The sequence below is a fragment of the Monopterus albus genome, unplaced genomic scaffold (genome assembly GCF_001952655.1).
Source record: "Monopterus albus unplaced genomic scaffold, M_albus_1.0 scaffold13.1, whole genome shotgun sequence".
NCBI lineage: Eukaryota > Metazoa > Chordata > Actinopteri > Synbranchiformes > Synbranchidae > Monopterus > Monopterus albus.
In genome coordinates, this window is record NW_018127893.1 from 2,415,544 (window position 1) to 2,435,891 (window position 20,348).

The 20,348-nt window shown below is 42.8% G+C and overlaps 1 long non-coding RNA gene across 1 annotated transcript in view; it reads left to right on the top strand.

The window, feature by feature from the left end:
• The first annotated feature begins 15,829 nt into the window (after positions 1–15,829).
• LOC109955229 (uncharacterized) overlaps positions 15,830–20,348 on the top strand; it is an 11,121-nt gene continuing 6,602 nt past the window's right edge. The window contains exon 1 of the long non-coding RNA XR_002274234.1: positions 15,830–15,974. This is a non-coding gene — a long non-coding RNA (uncharacterized LOC109955229). The remainder of the gene's footprint in view (positions 15,975–20,348) is intronic.

Sequence of the window (20,348 nt, forward strand, 5' to 3'; positions counted from 1 at the left end):
TTGCGGGGCGGGTGGTGGGTTGGCCACTCCAGGCCTCCCTGGAGGCTGGCCCTCACACACACAGCTGGCTGCAAACTGAGGCAGGAGGAGGAAGATGAAGGTGCACAGCTGAGCCGTGGAGAGATATGCCATAACCTGAATCTATAATATAAACAACTAACTAAAGTTGGATATTCGAAGTTCTTAAAAATCCACTAATTTTCTGTTAAAGTTGAACTGCTCAGATCTGTTGGCCAGCGTGACAGCCACCAACCAATTGGCAGTGTGGAACAGTTGGCTGCAGTTTAACTTTTGGGCAATATTGCCCATTGGCACGCAATCACACGTTAACATTGCTGTGTCGCCCACCTATCACTGCAGCACAGCTGTCACTGCAGCTAGTCTGTACCCTCGCAATCATGTATCTCTCCACTTTAACTCAGGGAGTATGACAGTGTGGTTTCTAGCCAAGTGTTCTTTGAAATCAGATTTTTTTTTTTCCCATGCTGCAGGGAGAACGGAGGTGAGGTGGTGTCTGTCACACAGTTATGTTGCAGAAAATGATCAACATTAACATTTGGTGTTAATGGCCACTGAGATACTTGGGGGGGAAGTGACAGGTGCAGCAACAATGTAAAGTCATTTCAGAGGGTCTGTGCTTGTCCTCTCTAACAGGATTTTCAGTCAGTGAATTGTTGAAGTTGGTGTTGTTTCAATCTTAAGGTGCAGTTTGTCAGGTTCCTCTATTCCAGGGGGAATTGAGAATGTGTATGAGACCTGAAACTAGCTTCTGATACTGCCTTGGCTTGAGACTTGGATTCTGTGGTAACATGGTTGCATGTGTTTCCTAAAGACAGTCCACTCTGGAGCTGTCTTTCATTTCAGGGAACTCCACCCTTGCTCTGTCACATTGCTATATTTTAGTATATATTAAGGAAGGACCTGGGATCGCCCTCTGTCACGCACTTGGGGTGAAGTAATCTGTCACTGATGGAGCTGCCCAGAGCAGTCAGGGTCTCATGCATGGGGTCATTGTCCAGCAGGGATGATAGCTTGGCTAACGCCCTCCTGTCACCCACCATCTGCACTGGGTCAAGGGGACTACCCAGGACAGACTGGCCCTTTTGAGCAGTCTGTTTTGACTATTCCTGTCTGTGGCCGTGAAGCTGCTGCGTCAGCAGACCACTCCATAGTAGATGGCTGATGCCAGTACTGTGCCGAAGAAGGTTCTCGGGAGTGTCCCCTGCACTCCAAACAACCGTAGTCTCCTCAACAGGCAGATCCTGCTCTGGCCTTTTTTGCAGAGTGCATAACTGTTTTTTAGCCAGTTCAGTCTATTGTTGAGGTGAACAGAAAGGGACGTATAAGAGTCCACTCTCTCAGTGTCCTTTTCCTGGAGGTTCACCAGTGTCAGAAGGCATGTGTGCACTTGTGGAAATGCACCACTAGCTCTTGATCTGGAGGCGGTTCTGCTGACACCAGTTGACAAATAAGGTGATTTAGACTAATGTTATTGGGCTGCTGTAATTTTGATATTCCAGGTCAGATGTGTCAACATAACTTCTTTTACTTCTTGTCCTAAACAGCTTGTGTCAAGCTAGCATTATTTTTGTCATTTGGTTCAGTTATAGTTGTGTTATATTAGCAATGCATCAGCTACACCTGGCTGTGAAAACTACACCTTTTAATGTAGTGATGCGTTAATCTCTCTCTGCTAAGCACTTATGTTATGTCTAGACTAAGTCTGAACTTTAGAAACTCCTCTGGACCTTAACCATGTATTCAGATCATGCCCACTATTGTGACCATCTTCAACCTGTGCAGAAGGAACAGAGCAGGAACACAGGAGGACAACATTATGAACTGAGATCTCCTCTCAGCAGAACTGCTTCCTTCAGCTGTATCTCTTTTTGGCAGCAGAGCCTACTTCCTTATAATTTGAAACCCTCTGACCACAGTCATCTTGCTCTTACTCAATCTTTATCTATTTATACAGCACAGAGGGAAGAGAGAGAGTTAATGCAGGAAACACACTTCTTTCTGTGAAAACTGAGAGCAGGTCAGTTCTGGCTGATTCATTGCTCTGTCCGATGCCTTCTCTGACCACTCATACTTATACACATGCTGTTTATACTGAGGTAAATTATGTGTCTGGTGTTTGGGTAAAGCCTGGACCCATGGGTTGAGGAGCTCCCAGGTGCTGCCATAACACGTACGTCTTGGTGCTGGAAAAGTCACACACACCCATTCATAACTGTTTTAACTTGTTTTCTGAACAAGATTAAATGACAAAATGAAGCTATGGTGTCTCTTGCCTCTTCGGTGGGCCGTGATAAACATGACTATTAAAGAAGTGTTCTTACAAATGATCATTTAGTAAAAACCCTCCAGTGAGTGCCAAGACAATAGAAAAACACTTTAATCTATTCTAAGCCAACGGCCTTATACCATCTCTGTAAGACTACTTTCCACTGTCTTTGAAAGTGTTATTTGTTGTTTACAGAGCAAGTGTGAACATTTGGAGTCTGCCAACAAGTCTAGATTCTGGATCACAGTGACTGAGAGTGGGGTTGTGTCCAAAATCATTCATTCTCTCATTCACTACTTTAATCAAATCAAATCAAAATCAAATTTTATTTGTATAGCACCAAATCACAACAAAAGTCATCTCAGGACACTTTACAAAGTAAGGTCTAGACCTTACTGTTATCAATATTATTACATAGGGAAAACCCAACAAATCCCCCTTGAGCAACCACTTGGCGACAGTGGGGAGGAAAAACTCCCTTTAACGGAAGAAACCTCCGTACCATACATTATTGTATAGGTAATTCTATGTAGAACACAGGATTAAAAAAACTTACATGAGTCAAAGTCTCCCTTAGAGTTTCCCAGACACCTAACAGAAAAATGCATGAAAAGCTTTTATTTGGATGATGTTATTTAGTTTACAAAGGTCTCATATCACCATAAAGTCTTGTAGGTATGCTGGATCAACTTGTGGCTACAAAAGAAAATAAATAAATAAATAGATTCTGCACATTGTCAGTCACTTGTATTTTATTGACAGTGCTGTGGTCCTCAGATGTCCCAGATTTTATTTGCACAAAGGTCTAAATACTACTAGAACTACCATTCTGGTGAGAAAGTACTGTATCATTCTAAAAACCATTTGTCAGTTTTAAAGTTGCAGTATTAATATTAAAGATGAAGCAAATGATTAACTGGAGCAATTCAAAATATCTCTGCTTACTGTTTGGAATTTTCATCCTACAGCTTTATGTTTTTGTGGTTCACTCCACTGGCTCTCATACAGCTGCTTTTGGTCCCAGTAGACAGTTGTTTTCAGTGAAAAATCCGCAGTATGCTGCTGTACTGAGTCGCTAGAGCTTAAAGGAGATTGAATATTTGACTTATTTTTATCGGTTCCACATATAAAAATACTCCAAATGAATGGCAATGTTGCATCTGCAGAGAAACTGTGTCCTATTAAGCTTAATAAGTGTTTGTTTTTTTTTAGTTTAAATATATCAAGTCTTTCAATAAACTGGACCTAAACATACTGTCATCAGAAGACAAATGTCTGTGTTTTTAACTGTAAATTCCCCCAAGGCTGTGAAACTTCCCAAATTAACCATAAAAGTACATAGCAGATGACCTCAGTGGCACAGTCCTGGTAGAAGATTATGCAGTGTTTCAGGTGGCAAAAAAGAAGGTCACAGATTTTTAAAAACCAGTTGTCAAAAATGTCAAACTTTGCCCGGACCGCTACAGATGTGGCCCTGCATCAGTCCTCGTGTTTAAACGAGCTGCTGAAGGCGTCTTGTCATCTCTCACATGCAGATTTGCATGTAAGCACTTTGAAGTGGTCAGGTGGATGACTGAGAGCCAGTGCTTTTAAATGATCACAACAACAAAGGTTCTCAGAACTCTAATCCTCTTTGGCCCTTATCTCTCGCCTCTCCTCACCCATCACCCATCTCATCGGCTCATGTAGGATCAGTCCTACCAGCACAGACTTTCTCAGGCCTTTCTCTTTTGGCATGCTCCTACTATTTCTGTTACTGTCTCCTTCTCTTTCCTCTGAGATTATCTGTCTTGGGTCAGTGTCTGTCTTTGTTGCTGTTTTTATTTATTTCTTTTGTCTTTGCGCATTTGCTGTCTCTCTCACTTTTACCAGTTTATCTGCTCTTTCCCACCAAGGGCATCTGGGTCTTAAAGGGCCCTCTTCACCCTTTGACTAACAAAAGCTGAATCACTTCTGAAATGAAGAGCAGAGTCTCAGAATGACACTAAGCCCCATTTGAAGGAAAACCTTAGTCTCTTATCAACAATAGCTTCAGCCTTGTGTGTGGACTGTGATCAAGCATAAGGCTGTTCCTTCAGGGTGGTGGGAAACTGAGCAGCAGCGGGACAGAAAAGCACTCAAATAACTTCCTTCAACTGTGGCATCCTTAAATCTTGTGACATATCTATTTAAAATATTTGAAACCTGCTGTTTCTTATATTGCCACCACTTTCTGCACTATAGTGAGTCCCGGCCAACACAGGTTAATGTGGCCATTTACTATGATATCAATAGAATGAATCAACCTTTAAAGGCTATTAGTTTTATTAAAAATGCTCCAGAGGGAGCAGCTATGGTTTGTGTATTTCCAAGGTCTGTGCATGTGTTGCAGTTAGCTTTAGCTTATTGGGACTTATTGGAGTAACAAGCTAATGGAATTAAGGTGCTGGATTTCATGCTCCGTTGCCAAGATTCAGCATTACAAGGATGTGTGCTGAATAAATAGTGCTTTAAGTAGATGAGATTCCGACATGGGAGAGATTCGCTTGTCAGAGCAGCATTGTTTGCTTGGCGCCTGAGCCGGTGAAACTGTCAAGTGTACTGCTGGCCACAGATGGATGGATGGATGGAGGATACAGGGAGCAGGTTTCTCTTTTTAAAATCCATTTGAGAAGCTGAAGTTGACAAACTTTTCAACTGATTAAAGCAAAGAAACATCCCTCTCTTACTGAGTTTTCTGAATGAAGCGGTTCTGAAAAAAGAAAAAAGAAAAAACAACTACTGGAAACACACCTAAAGATACCCTCTTGATGGAAAAGCAAGCCTTTCCATACAGATCTATATTTGCGAGCTAATTACATACACGAAAAGGCAGAATCAAAATGATATCCAAATATTTACCAAAATAAACTCGTGTTTTGTTTCATTTCTCCGTCAGCTGTGCCAGAACAGAGTGCTCTCCATTACAGATAATTCATCTGATGTTTGTGTTTGTTGGTGGATTAGCTGGGAGGCGTTGCTGTTGGCCCAGGCTGTAAAACGCTCTCATCTGTATTTTAATGGACTAAGAAGCAGTGGGAGGATGTGGCTTCATGCCACAGTTTCACAGCGAAAGAGAGGATCATATATAGCAGGTAATCTATTTGTGAGAATGTTTTATCCATATAAATGGAATTAGTGGATGGTCTGACAACACATTAAAAAGGCAACACTGAGTGTATGTATGCATGTGTCGCCGTGCTCAAGTTTTCATATTTGATCAAGCCTAATTAAGATTTTTGTGCAAAATATTGCTACGCCTAAACGATGCTGAGGATGTGAAGTAAAATGACAAACTGCAAATGAAATGCATTGGTTTTAAATTGAGATTCACAAAATACACATGGCATGTAATCGGCACTCAAAGAAATACAGCTGTATGTACCACAACTGTGTGTTTCTTTCTACCTTTATCTTTTGAAGAGTTTGTTCATGTTTTTATGCTTCCCCGCCAACAATAGCGGCGACTGGCAGCATTATGTTTTCAGGTTGGCCGTGTAGGAATTCCTTGGACTGAAGGATGAAGTGATTAGATTTTAGTGGTTAAAGGTCAAGGTCATGTGATCTCATGCTCGTCCCATTCCTGTGAATTTGACTGATCCGTGGAGGCGTACAGCCACAAAGCAGTAATTCTAGTCAACCATAAATGAAAACAGCTCTTGATGTTGTTTCTCCAATTAAAAATAAGAATAATTATTAAAAAAAGAAAAAGGTTACACCATGGAACAGCAGTCAAACCACGGAATTAAAAAGACAGTGTCGCTCTTATTTGGTCAGTGGTCTCTAAAGCACTTTGAATTGCACAAACCTGATCCTGCTCGATTAATATAGATGTATATAAAATATATTACTGTGAACTATGGAAGTTTTGTTGGGCACAGAGACTGCTATACATCTGAGTTATCCCTGCCAGTTTCCTATTAAGAAGAAGCTGGTCCCAGAAACTGCACATGTATTATTCACTGCGAAATGTTTTTAAGTTAAAAGCTAAATCACAGCATGCATGCGTCATACCAATACAGAGCTTGCAGATGGCAGGGTCTCTCTAACCCAGCTCTTTGTAGCCCTTTCACAGTATGAGTAAGGGAAGAAAAGGCTTGTCTTTTGTCAGACTCTGAACACAGCAGTGTTGACATTGTTATGGCACCTAATTAGGTTAGGCCCGGCACAGCATGCATGGTTAACTAGGCTGGCCTAGGCCTCAGGCGCCACAGATCCCAAGGTGACTGACACACTACAGCTGAGGAATGACACCTCTGAATACTAATGTACTTTTAATGTTATCTATCTTTTAAAAATATTGCCACGGCAGACACACACACACCCACAGTTATTTTTCCTGTCTTCTGCAATTAGTGGGTAAAACTCTTGGTACTGCCAGAGTGTGATGAATATACAGACATCATTCATTGGGGAGGTGGGATTTGAACACAAGCCAAGTTTTGCGTCATAAATACAGCTGACATTATTTTTATAAACCAGTTTTGACAGAACCTGTGTAGCGAGAATCTTATAAAAAAAACTATAGTGGGAGGATTTGCGAGTTTGATCTCAGGCTTGGTCACACTGGCTCTGCCCCATGTTTTCTCTAAGTGAATCTCACTTCCTTTATTCTATCATTCTTCAGTGATTCTGGTCCGCCATGGTGAAGGACGTCCCAGCGCTCTTATTTCTGCTCTGAGGAGCGAAGGAGGCGGCCTGAAGGAGCTATAACCGAGGATAGACTCGTGTAACCTTTGTGGAAGTCCATTACAGACTGACTTGCCCCTTTATAGGAAATCAGTTTGTGATTGGACGCTTCACATTAAGGATTGGAGAAAAGGGCGTCTCATGTCAGTTAAAGCATGTTTCCTCGTTCCTCTCTCCATTTATATGATCATTCCTCACTCCTTCCTTGACCTGGAATTTGTTCTGGTTGAGGGTTGGTGAGTCACTGATGATCAAGGAAACGTGAACAAAGACACACAAGACATCCATCACAGAAGCACACTGCTTCATCACAAATCAGTTGGTGACTGGACACTCCCGTGAATTTATAATTCACACAAAAAAGTGAAAAGAGTTAGTGTAGCAGGTAGAATAGGTCAAACGTGTTTACTTTATTTACAACCTCTTTGACTGCTCATTCTTGTTTCCCTGAGTTAATATTGGCAATGTGGCCAAGTTCTTAGATCTCAGCAATTACTCTGAATAAAATGTTACTGTAACTGATAGAACTGATGGTCAGATCTTCAACAATAAATCCCAAAGTGTAATAGATGGTAGTTTGCCTTTAAGGCCAATTGGAGTCTAAGTAAAAGTGGATCTGTCTGACATCTAAGCAGAATTTTGCTGAAATATTATTCTTTTAAGATATTAAAGTAACATATCAGCATTGTTTATGTAGTCAGATAAGACCCTTTGAGGTCACAGTACTCTTTTGCAAGGGAGACCTGCACAAGGTGGTAGCATAAAGCAAAACAATACAAATATCTGTCAACAGATGTAACAATACTAATAGGACTAAAATCAGCTATGATGAGCAAAGGAGTCATTTACCACAGAATTTTCAACTGTCCTTAATTTGTCCAGAAATATCAAATTCCTGTTTTAATTTATATCACAGGTTATTGGAAGTGGCAGGATCAGAGACATGAAGGAGCTTTTATTCATCTCTGTCCTTAGGAACAGACAGCAAATCTGTGAAATGTGTTTGCATAGATATGATTGAATTTTGTCCAGAATGGCTTTATAAATAAAAGTATACAAATGACTTAATAATGAAACCTTTCAAGTGCAGGTTCCTGTTTGTCCTCTGACTAAAGGTCCAAGTTGGACAGAGAGAGGCTGACAGAAGCTCTGCTTGGGTTTCATTTCACAGTCCTCTTACTTCCCCCAAGGGGCTGTGCTTTGTAGCATCATTATCAGTTTCCTTTTGTGGAATTCCCTTCTCTGATTCCATTTCTGCTTTATTGCCAGTTTGGCTTCATTGAAGTGTGATGGTCAAGCATGAAAGAGGATATGAGCTAAAAAAAAAAAAGAGGATGCAGTCTGAGAGTATCCAGTCTTTGTGCTGACATGTAACACAGATGATTTAAAAATGACTTTTTGACTCATTACTGCTTCAGTATATCACTGTAATATATCATTGTTGGTGTGGATGGAGCAAGACTGGCAACAGAACATCTTAGCTACTTAAGGTCACATTAGCTCTTCACAAGTGTCAGGGAATGAAATGAGATCATTTGAATGTCTGAGAGCTGGTAAAGAGAAGAGAGGAGAGCGTCTGGACTGCTTTTGAAGAAAGACAGAAGTACAGGACTGTAAGGGGAGGAGGAGAGTAGTAGGAATAGAACAGGAGGGAAGGAGAAGGAGAAGCAGGGGGGTGTCCGGTCATGCTCAAGCCCAGTGTCTTTCAGAGAGAAGAGGGGAAAGACGCAACGAAAGGGTGGGGGGGAGCACTTTGCAAGCCACCCAGGCTTCATTACCATGTCAATCTGAAGAGTGAGCGATAGAGAGGGAGAAACAGGCCGGCCAGGGCCCAGCAGTGGGGCCGGATCCATATGGTGCTGCCGGCTCTGGAATGAATAGTGAATGGAGCGGCTGGGCGCTGGGCTGCTGGAATCTGCCTCCAAGCCTTTGTGAACAGGATGACCAAAGACAAGAGGGAGCTCTGCAGATGGCCTGGGCTATAAATAGGTAACCAGTCTATCTCTGTGCTGTCACTCTTCTTGTCTATCTGCCACACAGCCACCCCCCCTCACCCCACCACACATGCTGACAGGCCCCTGGACACCACTAAACCCAGGAAATAAAAGCCTATGGTCGCAAGCCTCTATGATATTGCCACCGGGCTGAGAATCTAAGTTGTCCTCTTTTCTTTTTTCAGCCACCCCCTGTCCTCAGACATTTATCATTCAGATTTGTTACAGATGCAGGAGAGGTATGGGACTCAGTATGTGGGAAAGTGTACAGTACGTGTGAGAGAGTGCGGTTTGCCGGGAGAAAGAGAGAGAGTTGCTAAGTTGCTCAAACACAAGCTGAGGAAGGCAGAGAGACTGAGCAGTTGTTTTCAGTCCAAAGTTCTCGCAGATGGACTTTAAAGTGAGTGATAAATCCGAGTCCAGATTGAGGGTCCTTTTGTCATTAAACTAAGCCTTAGCACTGCTGTCCATCTGGCTCAGTATGTGTGTATGCATATTTACGTGTGTGTGTGTGTGTGTGTGTGTGTGTGTAGACAGTAGGCACAGTAGTGGAAAGCGCAGCGCAAGCCTTCCTTTTAAAGTCTTGCTGACTGTAGCACTGTATAAGCTACATAGCCTTCTCATACATTTTCTCACTCACTTGCACAAAAACACACACACACTTTACCCCCGGTTCTTGTAAACATGCCTCTAAGCCGGTGTGTGCTTCATCTATAACAGCCCCAGATTCCGAGGTGCCCGATCTGTGAGCTAACACCAAAGATAAGTGTCAGGAGTGATGGAGTTCAGAACCAGTTCTGTAGAGACAGAGTGAGAGATGATGTGTGTGTGTGTGTGTGTGTAAGGAGAAACCCACTAGTAAACAGAGTGAATCAAGTGGCCTGGATGACTTGCGTCTGGACCACACAGATTAAAAGGCATCAGTCAGGCTGGTGCTATGCAAGAACTGTGGCATCTGGGTGGCACCAGAGAGGGACAGAGGGATGGACAAGACACAGACAAAGAGCTCTTTCCAAACGTATCAGCATTATGTTCCAAGTTTTATTGTTTTGTCCATTTTGCATACCAGCTGCTGGCTCTGTATATGCAGTATGCTATATATATATGTATAAATTGTGTGTGTGTGTGTGTAATGACTGTGTGCTCTAAACACCCTTCTGACATATAATGTCTCTCTTGTGGTGAAAACAGCCAGGTGCTCACCACAGGCAACATCACCGGGTCAGCCACCGGTGCAGCACAGCCTCATCTTGATGACATCATCAACCTCCTTCTTCCACAGTTGTTTGGGCCAGCCAAGCAGCATGTGTGTGTGTATGTGTGTGTGTGTGTGTGTGTGTGTGTGTATGAATACTGAGAATATTAACATTTATTTCAGAAGCTAAAGAGCACATAATTTTAGTTGTTGTCCAATATGTATCAAATTGATTCAAAATTTTCCAGAGGTCAAGTTATAATCTGAACATGTTTTCTCCCGTTCTAAAATAAAACAGCTTTGGAAACAGTTTTCTTAACAGCAGGTATTGTTCTGTCTATAAAGGAAACTAAGATTTTAAAGCTTGAATAAGGGAATAAATGTCTTGTTAAGACAGACATTTTATTGTGTTTTTGGTAGGAAAACTCTTTAAGAGCCTTTCCCAGTAGAGGCCCTCCATCTGTTTAAACTCCAGCAGACACCATGTAGTTGCATCTTAACTTCTAAAAAGATGTTACCAAGTGGAGATAGATGAATTTGCACGTGTTATCCAGTCGAACAATTGGATATGCTGCAGAGGAAATTAAAAAATATAGTGTTTATCAGCTGGAGTGAGCTTTTTTTTTTTTGTTTTGGTGCGTAGCAACAGTCAGTATCCATCACAGCTGTGTTGTGTCTCAGCAACCCAGAGGTTGTTAAGTGTCTGCTGCTATTGCTGCGGTGTTCATCTTGGAGAATGTGCTATTATGAAGCATGCTCTGTGCAGATGGACATAAAAATACCTATGCTTTGCTGCTATGACATCACAGTCAGTCTATCTGGGTGGGGAAAAGGGTCATGTATTTGCACTATACTCTGTCATTAGAAGTGCAGTGTGTCATTATATTACACGAGTTATTATAAGGATTTAAAAAAATTCTCCTGCTTTGACCTCATGTTACTGCAGTGTGAACATGTTTCTCAGTGTGTGTATGGCTGTCCATTTGTCTGCTTAAAGCTTGAACTCCCAGCTGGCCAGAGTGAGATTCAGCTCACCTTTGTGCTGTTTAGACTTTAGGACAGTGCAAGACTTAGACCAAAGCAAACAGGAGCCCACCATGGATGGAAGGAGGGATGATGGAGATAGAAGGGCTTGTGGGAAGGAGGACAGATGGAGCAGTGAACAAGGCCCTGCGTCCTTCTGTCTCTCTGCCTCTCTGCCAGTCTCTTTGACTTCTTCCTTTTTTTTAAAATTCAGGTCTTTTAGCCTTTATGTGGGTCCAGATGACAACCAGCCTGTGAACTATGTCATTAAGACTACAGATGTCTTTTCACCACTCCTCTTAAACTATTATTACATTACCATCTCTAAGATATAATGACTGTAAGACTGTGCCTTTTATTTTTCACACTACTTTGTGCATAAAAGATTTTACCCAGCAGAGCTTAATCTGGCAACCTGCCTTTCCCATGACCCCGCCCCCCAACACATTCACATAGAAAGCACCAGAAAATGACAGACAGTGAGACAGAAGTTGTTTTTGTCTTTTCCTTTTTCTCCCTTGCTTCCGCATATGGTCATCCGTTCTGCCTGTCTATCTGTCTGTCTGTCATTACAGTAAATCAGAGGGCTCTTCTGCTTTATCCAAGCGTCCTTCTGGCTGGGACGGCTGCAGCAGATGTTGGAGCCTGGGACAAAATGGATTTCCCCCCACTGAGAGCAGCTTTTCTTGCCCTCCTTAATGGAGGTTCCTTGAAATGCTAATGCCTCAGCATTAGTATAGAGGTGGTCTAGCAGAGTGATAGTGGGGGGAAAAAGGAAGACCATGATCTCAACTGAAAACAAAACCTGTCGCTGAACAACTTCACGACAAATATACTTTGCTGTACCAGACAGACAAGTATCTAGTAGAGGTTTTGACAATGAGAAAGCAAGAGAGGAGGATATTTGTCTCACCACACACACAGAGTTAGGGTGAGTAAAGGCATCTCGTCCGCTGCCCTCCTCCCCTGTCTCTAAACCTCCTCCATTCCTTCCTCAAAGTTCACTTCAAAAGAGAGATAATGATTACTAAGCATATAAATGGAGCAAAAAAAAAAAAAGAACCAATTTCTACATTTCACTAAGCACTGGCATTTAAAGGATCAGGCACGATTCAGAAATTAGGAGGCTTAACTCTGAAAACATTTGATGATCAGCTGCTGTTTTGCTGTTATCAGAGGAATCAAAAGCAAGAAGAAGCAAAGCTGCTTTGCTTGAACAGCATGTACCACATGTTTTCACTCCCGGAGGCGTAGCGTAGGTACAGAGGATGGCAGTTGTAGGAACTTATATTTCTGCTATGTGCTAAGAAACAGTGTACTATGAGATGAAAAGGCAGGTACAAGTGAGGCAAATTTGGATAAAATAGCTGTGACTTGCACATCAGGATGGCTTCACATTTTTATGCAAATTTGCAACTATTATTCTATACAGTGACTTTTGTGCAGCATGTAAGGCTAGAAGAAGCTTTTTGCTCTTTTGCTTTTTTTTTTTTTTTTTTTTGCCTAACCCACCTTCACACACACACACACACTCAGATTTATCACTCTGGACACTCTTGTCCCTGTCAGCAGCTGGCGGGTTGAGTCTTGTTTGCTTGTGTGTGTGTATGAATGCTTGTGCACGGTTGTGTGTGTTTGTGCACAGATCTCCAGTAAAGCCTGCTGCTCTGCTCTGCTGTGCTGGCCAGGCCATGTGGCCACTTTAAAGCTCCTTTCTGAGAGGCCTGTGAAGTTGTTAAGGAGCTCCACTACACTGGCAGTTGGCTCTGGGAATCCCTCTGCCAGCTGTAGCCTGCACACACCCCTCCCCGCTTCATTTCCCTCTCTCTGTCTCTCATGTTTTCTCTCTCATGCTTACATTTGCTCTGTTTCTCTGTGTTTGCTCCCATCTCTGTCCTCTCTTTCTGTCTGTATTTGTTTGTCGCCTACTCTCTGTCTCTCTGTCTGTTTCACATATTCTAGTTGTCCCTCTCTTCGTTTCCCTCTCGCTGTCTGTTCCTCGTTCTGACCGCGGTATCTGCATAATCTATGTAGTGAAACATCATTGCGGACCTTCTGTCTCTTCTGGCACTGGTCCTGCTGCACATGTTTTCTCCTGTATACCTGCTCAGATCGCTGAAAATGCACTTTGGCAACCATCACAGAGCCACGTGTGGCAATGATGGTTATTTAGGAAAAAAGACTGTGACCAAGCTGGTTATGGAAAAAAGACGAGCTGTTGGGAATAGACTGCACCACTAATTCTGCAAATACTAGAGCTTAATAGACATTTACTGTAGTTATTCAAATTATAAATTTACCATAATGGTTCTTGTGCTGCTTTCTATTTTTTTTCCACTGGCTCACTCACATTTACACACAAATACTGGAAGGTTGCATCCCTCTATGAATTTGGCTGACCTTTCATCGAGAGCAGAGAGCAGGTGCACCTGTGTCCTATTCCCTGGCTCATACTCCCAAGGTCTGCAGTGCACATCTGCTTGAGTGCACTTGCTTGTACACACAAGGAGGATATTTGCTTCTATTGTCATCAACTCCATTTGTGGTGAAGGTCCCTGGATACAGGGTTATAGATGAAGAGCCGACGTTTCTAATATCTGTTTGCTGATGTGCTGATATAAACAGTTTTTTCACTGAGGTGCTTTTTGTTCTGTACACATCATAAAGTAGCTCATTCAGATAAAATGCTGAAATACAGTAAGGTTATATCATTTGCCTTAACTTTGACTTGACTTAAAAGTTTGAGAACAAGCAAAGTATGACCAGATTTCAATATGTGATTGAGAAAGTTTAACAGTTTTCCTATCTACTGTATCCAAACTAGGCAGGACCTTTCCTCTAATTATCAGCTGAAAGACAAAGTTTAGCACTCCTGTCACGTGTCCTTCCTCCATCCTCCTGCCCATTACTTTTCCTTTTCCTTTTCCTCCTCCTCCTCTCCTCCTCCGTTCCTCTCCTTTCTCCAGAGACGGCCATGCAAGCTGGCGTCCTTTCACTCCACAGATGTCTCTGTTCCTATAGGGCTCTCGCTGTGAGGAGATGTGTTGGCAATCCTGTGAAACACACCTAACACACGCGCCCAGGCTCACACACACAAACACACTCCCAGAAACACCCAAACACATGGTGTGATACTGCTGTTGTCGCTGCTGGAGTCGATGTCTGTGAAGACTCTCATCTTCGCTCCCTCGCTCGCTTGTTCAGTCCTTTTCCTGTGTGTCTCTGTTCAAAAAAGAGACGGAGAAAAGTGAAGAGAAGCAGCAGAATGTGTGCGTCTGCGCATTTGTGTGTACACACAACACATCCTGTGTGACAACCTGGCGTACACTAGATCCGCCAGTGCTCTCAAGTTGGGTGTGAGAAGGTTGTCACCACATACCTGAGGCTGGCGGGATTAACACCTGTTATGTTATGAGCGTCAGTGTGTCATGTATGTTTATCAATGAGCATCTCACTCTGTTCATTGTGGATTTTATATTTTAGGCTTAATGCAAAAAATTAATACATTTAAAAATACTAATAAATGCATCTTGTAGTCCAACGAGGTGGATTCCTTGATTCAGTCTTTGGAAGAAGTTCTCTGCAGGGTCTAGAGACAACTGGGTGCAGTTAGTGCTAATGATGTCTTCAGGTGAACTTTGGCTCCAACAGTTTTGTTTTGCATATTTATTCCGTTTTTCTTCAAATGTGCTGTGAGTGTGTCTGTGACGCCTGTCTAGGCTAGTGTGTTGGTGTGTTTTTCTGTTTTCAGGAGTCATGCTTTTATATGCGCTCCTCTTGGCTGTACTGTTTTGTGTTACTCTTCGTGTGTGTGTGTGTGTGTGTGTGAGAGAGAGTTTGTGCATGCGTGTGTGTCCACAGCATGGCAGTCCATCTGTCTCCAGGAGAGCAGTTTCCTGTTCTCTCCCTCTCATCTCTGCCACTGCAGAAACACACAACCTGGTCTGACATCCACTCACACACACACACACACACACACACACACACATAGAAGTGCACGCACAAACACACATGTATATATATATTTATATACCTTCTGTCTGTCTATCTGTCTGTCTGTCTGCAGACACACATTTGCCTGTCTGTCTTTCCGCACACATCCTTATAAAGCTCACCAAAGCCAGTCATCTGCCTTCCTTCTGTCTCTCTGTGTCCCTGTGTCTGCTTGTCTATTTGTCTGTCATTCAAATGGTCACAAACGATAGGGGAGGGGTGTGGCATTTCACACCTGCCATTTGGTATCCCCAGATGAATCTCAATAGAGTGCTAAATGGCAGGGACACAAAATGGCTGCAACAAAGTAGCTGCTGCAAAATGGTGACAAATGAAAGGTGTGACGGTGAGTCAAAGGTTTCAGGGTCTCTCTGGTCTTTTGAGTGTTGGTGAAGTTCAAGGAGGATGCAACAGCCGTGCTGACTTTCTGTATGAGACAAGCTGATTGATCGCCCTGACTGCTGGCCAGAGAGGTTTATAGTGATTGTTCCACGGATCCTTGTTTGCTGGAAAACAGTGATGCCTGAGCTGTGTGTGAGCATATCACGGGTGTGTGTGTGTGTGTGTGTGTGTGTGTCCGAGGGGGACATTGATTGGAGCTATTTCTGCTTTGCCACATGACAGATGCAGCCTGTTCGCAGCAGAAACGTCAATGCCCACACCTGCTTGTGTGGTGAATGTGAGGCATCACTGACGATTGCCCGTGTGGAGCCAGACTGAGAGAATGACAAAGTAGGAGGAAATACTTTGTCAGGACCCAGATATCTGTTACAATGTGAGTTATTACTGTGGCACATGATCAGCACTTTATTAAAGATGAATATCTGGGAAAAGCAACCCAGGGACATGTTACCAGACATGTAACATAGGCTTTCAACATGATTTCTAATGGAGAACTGTTTACTCTTGCTACAGTACAGTACAATGTTATGAAATTAAATATGAATGTGTTTGATTCTCCTTTACATTTGGTGAAAATTACAACACACTACACGGTGCGCCTGCATTTCCATTCAGTATTATCAGCTTCTATGATGGGGCAATCTGTTGACTATTGGTTTAAAGTAAAGATACCCCAGTATCATCTTATTCCTGCACATATTTAGCAACCATATAGTTTGCAGAATGAAAATACACCGAGATTGAAAGACAAAATCGTGATGAGGGCTCTTCTGGCACATAAAACAGTTTTAAATGAAGCAAGAGAGGGAGGAAAAAAAAGAAAAAAGAGAGCCAGCCCTAAGTGTCGGGGCGTGTTTGACGCAGGTAGGATTATAGGCCCTAATAAGTTATAAATGATAGTAATGGCCATCTGTTCGCCTATAGGGAGCTCCTAGCCAGCTCTGATTTGGCACGCCAAGCCGCGGCACGACAGACACTCCTTTGAGCATTGGGCGTTTAGAACGCAGCCACCTCGTGCCTGGGCATTTGCTAAATTCAGACGTGACACTCTGGCAGCAGATGCTCAAAGCTAGACTTCAAGACGAGGATAAGTAGAGATTTTTCTCTCCTCACTAGGAGCATTAGGGACACTGTAGTTATGGAACTGTCAAATGTGCTTCCTCCATGGACAACTAATACCAACCAATTACGCCTGATGGTTACAGCAGAGACATAGAAAATCCATGTTCTGCAGGAAATACACAGTTGTAAGTGAAAATGTCCTTTTAAAAACATCTGAATGTCACCCCTGCTTGGCCTGTAATCGAGTAACTACTTTGTCCATGGTAACCGTGGCCTTTCCATCTGTGTGTGTTTGTGCATCAGGGCTCTGGTCTTAGCCCTGTGGCAGGTGTCTCATCCCAGTTCAGTGTTTGCAGTCTGGCCCCTCTAAGCACTGTAGCCTGTCTGAGGCAGATTACACACACACAGGAGCAGATGGGTGCAGACCTCTGTGCCCACAAATACACAAAGCAAGGCCAGACCAGCCGAATGTACCGGTTATATACGAGTGTACAGTATGCATATGTATGTATATTATATGAAATTATGTGTGCACAACATGTCTATTCCTTACATCTATGTTTACATGGGTTTATATTATGTGTCAGTGTGTGTATTTGTTTCTTACTGCAGCATAGCTAAGGACATTACCGGGTAAACATTCTAATCCAGGTGCCCAGAGATGAGAAGCATTTCCTATAGATGTCTAGTCCCATACCAAGGCCAGCTCAACTGGCATGGCTAAGATATTTCCTCCTCAGGTTTGTTCATATTAAGGCAGGAATTAATAGCATTGCTGGCTAAGATGCTACACTAATGCACCACATGTCTTCTCCCTTATCAGACCTTGTGTGGGTGGAATAAAATGCTACGCCTTGCTAAATGTTACCATACCCAAGACTAGAACTTCACCATAACTTCTTGTTCTTCTTTTTATCATATTTTCTTAAAGCTACTCTAGTCAAGATTTTGTTCATGTTGAAAGGAAGACTTTTATACCCAAAGAGAGCAGCCTACACAATGTGTTCTTACGTTAGTAAAATGCCAGTTTTGTAACACTGAAGTAGTAGTGACAGCCTGTTGGTGTTCTCACTGATGGTATGGTTTTGCCCACTGAGAACTGGGAAACTCACTGATTTTATTAGTCAGGTGGTTGCCAGTCTGCACACACATTTGTAACCCAAATCCAAAATAATTCATATTAATAGGGGTGGCTGTGGCTCCATAGGTAGTCTGGGCCATTGAGGTTTGATTATTGGCTTCTCCAGCCCACATGTTGAAGTGTCCTTGAGGAAGCAGGTGAACCCCGAGTTGCTCCCAGTGATATCACTGGTGTGTGGGGGAATAGGAAACGGGAAGCACTCTAGGTGCACTCAATGCACAGAAAAGCTCCATATAAGTATAAGACCATTTAATATGCTGTAACTTTGGGGCGCACGTTCCATAAGATTGAGAAACCTGGCTGTATAGATGTGCACCCTTTCTGCCAGAGGAACATTAGAGAGGTCAGGTACCAGTGTTAGGTGATAAACCTGGTGCACAGGCTTTCCAGTTCATCAGACAGGTGTTGGATGGGCATGAAGTCAGAGTGTAGCCTTATAAATGTCCATTACACTTAGAGGAATAATTTTAAGGACATACATTTAACCTCAATTATATGAAGAGACCAGACATACCATTTTATGTCTGTACAGTAAAAATGAAGTTACCCCCAGCAGCCATTCAGCTCATCTTAGTGTATTCTGCATGGAAACAGGAAACCATTTACCTTGATATTTAGCTTCAAAGGTAGCAAAATCCACCCACCTCTAAAGCACCTCTAAACTGTCTTGTTTGTTTAATTTGTACAGTTTGTGGTTATGTGTTTGACTGTTTCTTGGTTGGGACCAGGTTGGAGTCTCTGCTGGTTGCCTGGCAACTACTTCTAGGTATGACCCTTGTTTGTGCAGGCAGACACTGTCATGTTGAAACAGAAAAGGGCCTCTTCCTAACTGTTGGCACAAAGTGGGAAACACTATTGTTTGATATATCATGGTGTGGTGTGGCATTAATATACTGAAAACCAAGACAAGACTTTAGGCCACTGATGTGGACAGGAGTTTGTACTTCTAGCCACGAGGTGTACAGTCAGTAGTGCATATGTCAGGTTTATTGTGTGATTTCATGTGCCTGTGCCATCGTCTGGTTATTTCCAACAGACTGCAGTTCTCTGGGGGGGTACCAGAGTTTGATTAGCACATTCTCACCTCCCAAACTAAAATAAACTGAACATGAAACAAGAAAAAGATCACATTTTAATCCAACAGCTCCAAACAAACAGATGTGAGACCTTGCTTTGTCTTGTTTGTCTCTGTACTTTGTGACAGTTGACTCATCCTGCTCAGACTTGCAGCTGTGGCTTTACACTGATTTGCTGCATTTTTTTTCCTGTCACAGTCATGTTTTGGATACTGTATCTTCACAGAGATGACAAGGTGATGTCAGAAGAAACTTGTGTAGCTCAGACTGAACTGACAAATACACATACACACTCATGCACATGCGCAGGTGCTCCTCTGTGTGTCATTCACAACTGCTATTAGATGCTTCATGTGACCATGGGTTGCTGGTAACACACAAATAGGAGAAATCTGTCACAAGCAAGACTGCTATATTGGACCTTACAGGGAACACTGTGGTGTGTGTGGATGCAGAGAGATGGAGCTGGCTGTGTCCCATCCCCAGCTGTGTGTGTCCTCAGGGGCTTGATGTCTAAACAGGAAGAGGTGTCAGATCACCCGGGGATCCATCTTTGGGACACAACAACTGGAGAACTGTCTATCTGGAATTCCGTCTGTCTGTCTCCTACACATACACACATACAGAGACACACACACATACAAACTGTCACCTATACATCACAGCAGCAGTTTGTCTTCATTCCCCCAGCACCCTGTATGGATGCTTTACCTGCTGAGTGTGTGCCTGCCTCCTGTTTCCATGTGTTGACGCATACACACACATATACAAACCTAAAGCACACCAGTGGAAGCTCTGATAATGAGTAATTAGCCGACCAAACAGGTACTCCGTCATCTAGTGGATGAGGGTGCAATATTGAATCTAGTAGACAGGAAGGTGTTGATAAGAAAGAGGTGGGGAAGTTCCTGTTTTACCATCCAACAGGATGCGAGTTTGACTTCAACAACCAAAACGTGATTGGTTTATTGATGCCTGACATCCAGCACAGGAGAAGCATCCTTTTATGGCATACGGTTCATATTGTTTGATATCACAATTCATGGCTGTCGTGTCAAATTAATATCCTTCATCACCATTTACAATTGAAATTAGACATGGCTTTGTTTATATGTGTGTGAGCGTGCATGTGTTGTTTTATTCTGTTGTTGTGCTGTTCCACCTATCTTACCCTCGCTTTGTTAACAGTGTGTTTATGCTAGTGGGTGAGAGAGAGAAGGAGAGAGAGAGAGAGAGTCAGTGCATAAGTGTACTTGTATCTGTGTATGTTGGGACAAATTAGTTTTCAGCTTGATTGCCTGTGTGTGTAAATGAGTTTGAAAGGCTATGTAATCACCCAGGATGGGGACTTAGTGTGCACTGTATGTGTGGCCTTGTTTTGTGTGTGTGTCTGAAGGTAGCTGGACTTTAGCCAGACACTTGCCAGACCCTCGTTGGTATGTCCTTTCAAGAATGAAGAACACACTTG